The sequence below is a fragment of the Homalodisca vitripennis genome, chromosome 6, assembly GCF_021130785.1.
Source record: "Homalodisca vitripennis isolate AUS2020 chromosome 6, UT_GWSS_2.1, whole genome shotgun sequence".
Classification (NCBI taxonomy): Eukaryota; Metazoa; Arthropoda; class Insecta; order Hemiptera; family Cicadellidae; genus Homalodisca; species Homalodisca vitripennis.
The window spans coordinates 67,136,908-67,145,926 of NC_060212.1; positions in this window are offsets into that span (position 1 = coordinate 67,136,908).

Consider the following 9,019-nt stretch of genomic DNA (forward strand, 5'->3'; position numbering starts at 1 on the left):
ATAATAAAAGCAGGTAATAAATTTAAAGGAATGAAGAAAGAATGATTTGATTATAGTGTTATAAAGTAATTTATCTTTTAAATGGTATATATTTTCATAATTCCTATGGATGATTTCTAGAGATCAAAAAGCGAAGTATTATTTTTCCATATTATCTATAAAAACACTATTGTAAGCACACTCTAGAGTACCTACAAATTTTAATTTTTTTCTCGACCAATAAAAATACATTACGTATGTGTAACTCTTTTACAGCCGAATTAGACATTAACTAACACTATTTAGGTTGGTTCACTTGTGGTACTGAAAATGCGTGTTCTTTAATGGCATTCGTACTCTAGGTATCCAAAGCATTAACATTAACTATTATAACTAGATCAGTATTTTACATCCCGTATATGTCATTGAGTATGGTGATTCTTCTTTTTAGTGGGGATGAGTTGGAAAAATTGTCAAGATGATGAGAAATCTACTATTACACAGGAAACAGTAATGGTTAACGTAATAAATTTCGATCTAAACACCAGTGCTACCGCAATACTATTCCTCAACCCTTTCATCACAGAATCGAGCTCTAAGCGAGTCACTGATCCTCCACACCACGTATACACCTGTCACAAACCACCACCCACACAAGAGCAGGATTCCCGATCTTCCAGTGCCAGATTAGGGTTGTCATCGAGTAATCTAATAGCTGATATCTGAGATATACCCAATAATCCACTTAAATAGTTGTAAAAAAATACCTAGTTATACATATGGTCAAGTGAATTACTGATTACCTTGCAATGATAAAATTCAATATTTACTCATTCAGATTGTTTAATAGAAAACATGTTCAAAGTAGACTATAGCTTTACATAAATCCGCCAATAATATGACCACTCTTACTCTTTGAAGCTATACAAGATAAAGATTCAGGCCTGATTAAGATCCTAGGTGAAAAACACGAAAATCATGTGACGATTCAGTTATCCTTCAAAATAATAAAATCGCTTGACATTTAACTTCGAAGCATCATCGTAAAGAAAAATATGAGAATTGCCAAAATAGATATTATATGGAATCAATTTAATCTATAGTGTATAAAATAACTTGTTTATTTAATATCCTTTTTCACATAAATAGGTATACTTACCTTCCAAATTACACAGTTCGTTTTAAATGTACCAGAGAAAAGACTTGTTTCCTTGAATTCTAAATTTTATGACTAAACGCTCTTGTCATAACGCGTACTGAAAAATGAAAACTTTAAATATTCAGGAACTATAAATGTGTTTTATATTATATAATTCTATATTATATTATATGCTTTAAACCTAGAAGTACACGGCTAGAATATCGCTTCAGTAAGTTTTAAAGAGTTATAAAGTGGAATGCAGTCTTTTTAACCACTCAAAAATTCTCTTTAGATGTCAAGTAAGACTTCACTGAGAGCAGTTTCTTCTTTAACCACATAAAACTAAATTTCCAGAAAATTATATATCCAGTCTATCAGGATATGGAGGGTGGAATATATCATATTAAATCAGCGCACCTATCCACTCAAAAAAGATTAAAAACTTAATAACCACTGAAACAACACTCTACAACGCAATGGTCGAAAACTAATATTAATCGGGCGTTGGACAACACTAGTGACTTCTGTTGACTAGTTTTAGTTACTTCAATACCTTTATTGATTCTATACGGGCTTTGATTGAATTTTGTCATCTATATCAATGTTCCAATAAGTCATAGTAAAATCCATTCCTAAATGTTTTACTAAGATAGTAACAACCAGCTGAAAAGAAATCAAATATATTTATTATACAAATTTGTATAGTAATTTGTTCAGTTATATTTTTATGGAAGCGTTAATAAATAAAAATGCCATTAATCTAGAGAGTATTTCAGCAAACAAATGGTTTTAAAATCAACTGAGTTCAACATTAAATACTAACTATATCACAGCTCATAATCACAAACTAGTTGGTATTGATTAAAAGTTCATTCATCTTACCTTTCAAAGACGAACAAAATGCAATACTCGTGGTATGTTTCAGGAGACCATTGCGAGTGCTGGGACCATAATAAGAGAAGTCTCCTCTTCCATATTCCAACCTCACTTTAGGTAAGTGAATCCTTCCGTCTTGGCGGATGCTTCGCCGAGAGACCTCTCGTCAAAAGAGTTTCTTGCTGAGATACTGTGGTTCTCTAAATTTTAGAACCTTGTAAACCATTCACAATCATTTCCTGCATAGTCCATTAACGCTATTGCTTTAATGTACTCGTAAAACTCCAAGCAAAATTAAATGTGATGATTCACCTCAACGGTTGATTGTCAAAATAATTCTATGCTATAGCAAAGGTACGATAACATTATGTTTAGTTGTGCTTAATCATGATTAACTTTGTGTTCTTGTGAATAAAATTCCGGCTGTTTTATTTTGAAATATTCGGATGTTAAGAACCACCCAGATTTGATTTCATGTATAGATAGAGTAAGAGAGAGAGAGAAGTATTTAGCTTTAAAAAACTATCACACCTCACATCTGATCACAACTGGATTAGTAAGGAAAAAATCATTTACAGCTGAATATTAAACGACAGTGAGAAAAATTATTCAGATGAACAATCAATAAATATAAATTTAGTCAATTCCGTTTGGATTTTAGGATTTTACGTCATTTTTATTTCATTGTTTAGACAGTTATTCAGTTATGTATTATTTACTTGTACTAAAGAATAAAACTACTGTGGAATATAACAAAGTAGAAAGAACACATAGCTAAAGCTTATCTATGTTTAAGAATAGATACTGTGTATCCTGCACTACTGTTGAGGTAGTATGACGAATGTATACGCTGAGAGGTGGACAGAAACCCTCATTAATATTGGACGTGCCGACCTGACCTCTATTCAGAATTAGCTCCGGCTTTTGGACCCTCACACATTTTTATATGACGTAACCTTTCAAACAGTATACTTGAATAATTACGAATACTTATTCGTTGTGTTTCATAATATATTTATAGGAGATTATTATATACCTAAGATGAGTATTTACAAGACAATAAATTGTTTTGCAAATGTCAGAAGTAATTGCTCTTTCCGAGTAGGAAATTGGTTTGTACAGTTCTGAAAGTGCATTGAAATTGGTTGTAATATTAACTGATGAATGGAATTTGAACAACATTTCTATCAATAAAATTAAATTCGTATTGAAGTTTTCTTCTTAAAGTACTAATTATATACTAATGAAACTGACATATTTAGATATCAGCATTTCTAATTATATTGTATGATCTTTGTTAATTTCATTTAAAATTTTGAAAGTTTTATATTAGGATATAAACACTGTTACACTGTTAGTATATTCACTGTCGTGTTTAAAGTTGTCACAAAAAGGACGGCCCAGTGACGTCACGGTTGCTAATGAGTTTACTACACGACTGTACTGAGAACACCCAAGGCCCTCACGTAAGTGGAGTGAGTCAGTTAACGTATACTACGAGAACGGGTAGAGGTACAACAGAGAAACAAATGCAAGCTCCTTAAATAAAGTAAAGCTTACATAAAGTATTTAAAACAGTTTTATCCAGCTTAAACTAAAAAAAAAAAAAAAACACAGTAAAATATGTATTCCAAAAAGCAGCTATTTATATTCATATGCGTAACTTTTCATTATTGGCATATATTATTCCTGAAGTTGGATAAAGTTATTTTAAATATACTCTCTGTCTGTGATTTGTGAGGGTTGTATTTTGTGTCTATGTGACAGATATAACAGTTCTCCTATAACGCGTTTAGGAGACCTTATCTGACTTACCCCGTATGTCTTTATTTACCGGCATGCATTCTTAACAACTAATATCGACTATTATAGATCATTTTTGCCTAAAATTAACAAGAAATTATCGTGAGAAATGTACTATATTCAGTAGTTATAAGGCAAAATAAAACTAAATTACACTAAAAAGTTACCAAGGGTGTGATACCCCGATATTAGGTAGACAATCAACAAAATCTATGCAATGTTAACCAATTCTTAAGATCCTGTTTTTATCAATGATTAGCTAGTAAAACTTAACACTTAAGAGGCTGGAAAGATGTTATTCCTCTTTATGTAGGACACAAAGAGGAATGTGTCCTTGCAACTCTTAATGTTCGAAGGAAGTCCACACTGAGGGTTTTTCTGTAACCAAACTTTTTTCCGCATCTCCCTTCAATAAAGTTTTTATAACATTACTGTATGGCTTAGTTTGGTTATCACAATAACTCTAGTACTGTACCAGCTCACTGCTGTTTTGTTGACATCTTTCTTAATGTTAGTTATTTTATCTCCCACCAGTGAGGGTCCCAAAAAGTTAGAATAATTCATTCGATGGACAGTCAAAAATGATCTTCTATTCAAATTTTCTCTGATTATCATTTGATATTCTGGAATATACAGCCGGGGTTGAAATTTAATGGGAGGCTCTTTATCACCAAAGTCACCGAGGCTTGGTAAGAAGCTGTGTCCTGGATAGAGGTACTTTATTTTTACCATTTCCAATGTTGGGTGAAAATCAGAGTTTGATTTTAACATCAAAACAAGTTTAGTATTAATAGTTGGACCTCCGCGTGAATCAACCCAGAGTACCAAATGTTTTATTCTTCTATCTACTGATTCCAAGGTGTATTTTATAAGGAACTTTCAACCCCCCGTGACCACGACCAGCCTCACCTTCAACCCTGACAAAACAGTGTCCTTTATTTTTGTTTACCACAGCATATACCTAAATTGTTATCTCTACACTATTTATTGTAATATACAACACTTTTAGGTGTCCATGGAAATGGTGATGTTTTTTAAAAAGACGCCAATCAAATTAATTAACAGAATAACACTTTTTTATTCTTGTTTAAGATTTTCTCCACCAACTATATAAAAAAAAGTACATGTTTATACAATATTTGGTGTTTATAACCATGTTTATACAGTAAAATATTCGTGAAATACTTCCTCTTCTTGAAATTTTTCACGCTGGCCTATGTATTATTTATTTTGAATACAGTGTTTTTCTTTGTTCACAATTTTTGTCTAGATGCTTTCCTTTTTTTAAATCGTCCATTACTTTAATTAGCCGGATCAGCATCGAAATTGATGAGGTTCATTTCGTACTTCAGATAAGTTTGACCATTAAGCTAGAATTTCAACTGCCTCTTTATTGTTAGTAGGTAATGTGTGAGGTTCATTAATTCCTCTTACAGATACAGATAAGTGGCACCATGATAATGCTCTTATCTACAGAAACGTTTAGTCCTGTGATGTGAAAATGTATTGTAGCAGAAAATGAACTACATTCTTTTGTAGACGAATGAAACAGTGGTGTTGAACATAATAAAAATGATGTGCAGTTAGATGGAAGTGACTGAATATGAACAGAAAGTAACTGTAGGTACTGCTCATTTTTGCTATTCAGGTTAGCACAAATATAATTGACAATAAAGACATCTGCTGGTAGAATCTCCAGAAAGCTTTAAGTACTGATGTCTACGGATACTAATACATCTTGGATTACTATGCCAAAAATTTTCAGGCTTACATTATTAGGTACGCCTGCATTTTCAGTTTGACTACCTTCTGTAGTTGAACTTGAATTTGTAACTGGACGATCATTTTCATATAAGCATATTTAATACAAACACTATGATAAATAACTAACTTAAAGAAGACAGGCAGAGTGATTTTGTTAATAAATCCCACATATATCTAACATACCAAGCTACAACTTGTGACTCTGCCGAGTTTTGCATAATATGACCTGAAGTTTGGTCATAAAAACTTTCAGATAAGCTTATATTATTAGGTATGCCTGCATTTTCAGTTGGACTTCATTCTTTAGTTGAACTTGAATTTGTAACTGGACGATCATTATCATATAAGCATAATACATAAACAAACACTATGATAAATAACTATGAGTGCTTTCGTTCATAAACCCCACATATATCTACCATATCAAGCTGCAACTTGTGACTCAGCCATGTTTTGCATAATATGACCAAACTACAGCTTATGACAAATCATTTATTTATTTTTGAACTTTTAGCCTAGTTATACAAAATGCAATATTCTGTATTTAAGGTTTTGCTTGTGGCCTATTTGTACTTTTTATGAATTCTGTTGCTAGGTTTTTTTTTGAACGGAGTATTTTTACATCTTTCAAGTACATCTCTCCCCACCAGAATGCGCTTTATATCAACTATTAAGAAATGGCACTTCATATAGTGATGCATAACAGCGTTCATTTATTTTATTTAAGCTTAAAATAAATTTTCTGCTAAAAATAATCTAATTCCATACCTTTGTTTTTACTTAAGCTATAGTAAAAATATCAAACATATTGTCAAGAGAGCTAACCAGTTTCTAGCACAAAAGCATTGAAATTGAACTTAGAATGCATTTCATGTTTATAATTCATCACTGTAGGAAACTGTTATAAACGTTAGATAGTAACTTCGTATTTCAAACCCATATGTGAATGTAAAAAAAAACGTTTCTGCCTCTTTGGTCAACTTCAGATTTTTAGTATCAGCTAATTTTGGATTACGTTTCAGAAATATTAAAAATATTTTCCAGCATCCGAAAATAATCAGGGATACTGTTTTTTATTCGTAAAAAACCTTCTTCGGACTTTAACTAATGTTCAAAAGAATGTAAACCAAATTCGTCCAGGCATTCTCGATATTAACGCTTAGTAATACCTTAGGAATTCATTTATATTTATTGGATTCCAGTTTGTAGTGTTATTTCTTATATCTACATATAATTTATATCAATTAGTAAATGTATCATTATACATGAATTAGAATGTACGTATATATTACATACAAAAAACCTAAGAGGAAGCAATCGTAATGAGTGACAAAATATCTCAAAGTTAATGATACCATAAATAAAGCAAAACTATAATACTACTTTAAAACGTAACCGCATCATGCATCTGTGTTACATAAACAAAGCGGGTTCGAAATTTGATTAAGTCGACTTTGCTTTTCAAGTAATCAGCCGCTCGAAATTATATTTCCAACTCTTCATAAGATGGCGCTGTACGACTTTTAATTGATTCAAACTTCCAGCAATTACTCATCTACTGAGGTCAAATATCTCTTCACGTATTTGCTTTTTGTGATTATTCAAAATAGTGATCGGAAACGTTTATATACGTGTTAAACCAAAACATAATGTGGCTTTTGACCTTTTATATTACAATTTTTTTTATATTTGTTGCATTCATATAAGCTAAAACTATAATAAAATAGTAATTCATAATTTATTTTACGTGAGTTGCTTTTGGTGTGCTCTCCCACATTATGAGGTTAGAGAAACTTCGTCTATTAAAGAACATATAGCAGAATTATTGTCCATGAATAAGTTAATTTACTAGTTGAGTAATTAGATAACTAAGTTATTTTAACGGTTCTGACCTTTATTATTTATTAATTTTTTATGAATGTAGCTTGACGTACTTTTTATCTTCTTGAAGGTACACGAATTAAAAGTAAATTTTTACTAGTCTTTAATAACCACACAAGAATTAAAACTCCTCCAGGCAATTAATTTTATATTGTAATTAAATCTTTAAGCAATTTTAAGAAAAGAGACCCGGAAGGGAGATGGAAAGTTTTGAATTGATATTCTTTTTGTCTTCTAATTCAAAATATTATTGATTGCTACATTAAAATTGCATCATATTTTCCATAATTTTGCATTGGTTTACAATTAGGTTTTCTATTTCAGGTTAGGCATTGTATACAAAACTTAAGCTTAACATTTATATAATTTTCTTCCAAAATATAAACATCGATTATAGCGGTGGGGAGGGGTTTGAGCTTGATTTCCAACAGTTTATGTCCTTCGTATTTCATTAAACCTGAACCTAAAACCTTATTGTCCTCTTTAATGGTAAAATATTTACTTACATATTCATTTTGTGAAAAAAGGAAAAAACGTATGTTAGAACGTACCACGATATCTTGATTTAATAATAATAATAATATATGATATAGTTTTTCTACGTAAACGTAACTATTTTTAGATATAAACTACTGATTTTAACTACTATTTGGAAAACAAATAAGAGCAGTGATATTTAAAAAACCACATAGTCGTGAATATATTTGGGATAATAACTCTTAATTAAATAAATCACGTCCTAATAATTAAACTTCATTATTACATATTTTAAACTTACTTCCAATAACAAATTTAATTTATTTTTACATATTTTAAAAATATATTCATCGCCAGTACCACGAAACCTCTATAAATAATTTCACACCGAATATAGTATTAGAATATCACATCAGATTTCACATATAATCCCATAATAATAATATATTGAAAAACTTATTATCTTGCATACGATTTAATATCCTTTAAGAATCAAAATTTAAATTTGAAAAAACTAAAAGGAATGACGATCTTTTATAATTTAAAATATCTGAATATAGAAATACATTTTAAAAAGGTTTATGAAAAGTAAATCAAACTGAAATATAAGCTAACCTAAAAAAGTGAACTTTCAACAAATTTTCTATGTCTGCACCAGGCGAAGTTATAGCCTGCATCTTGGCACCTCTCCTGCTTCTTGGCGAGGGACTGTTTGTTTGTCGGCAACGGATGCTCATTTATGTTGAATCGGAGGCTCGGAAACGCTGCGTTGATGTGCTTGACAGTAGCCAATTGGTCTCTTATATTAAAAGAACAGTGGGTTAAGTGTGCAGGAGTTATGACCAATCTCTTTCAGCCGTAGTCCTAACCTAGCTCATTCACCCCTCAGGTGATCCGCAAATCAGAAGTCACCCCTTACAACATTAATTGCTCATACCTAACTTTCCTTCTAAATTACAAAAGTTGCACAGCACTTTTAAAGCTATTTTTGGTCATTTCCTCGAGGTCAACTGTCGTATTCCTTTATGATGAAATAAAATGGCAGGTAATTTTATTCGCAGGTAGAGAATTGTACTTATGATTCAATTTTAAGCATGT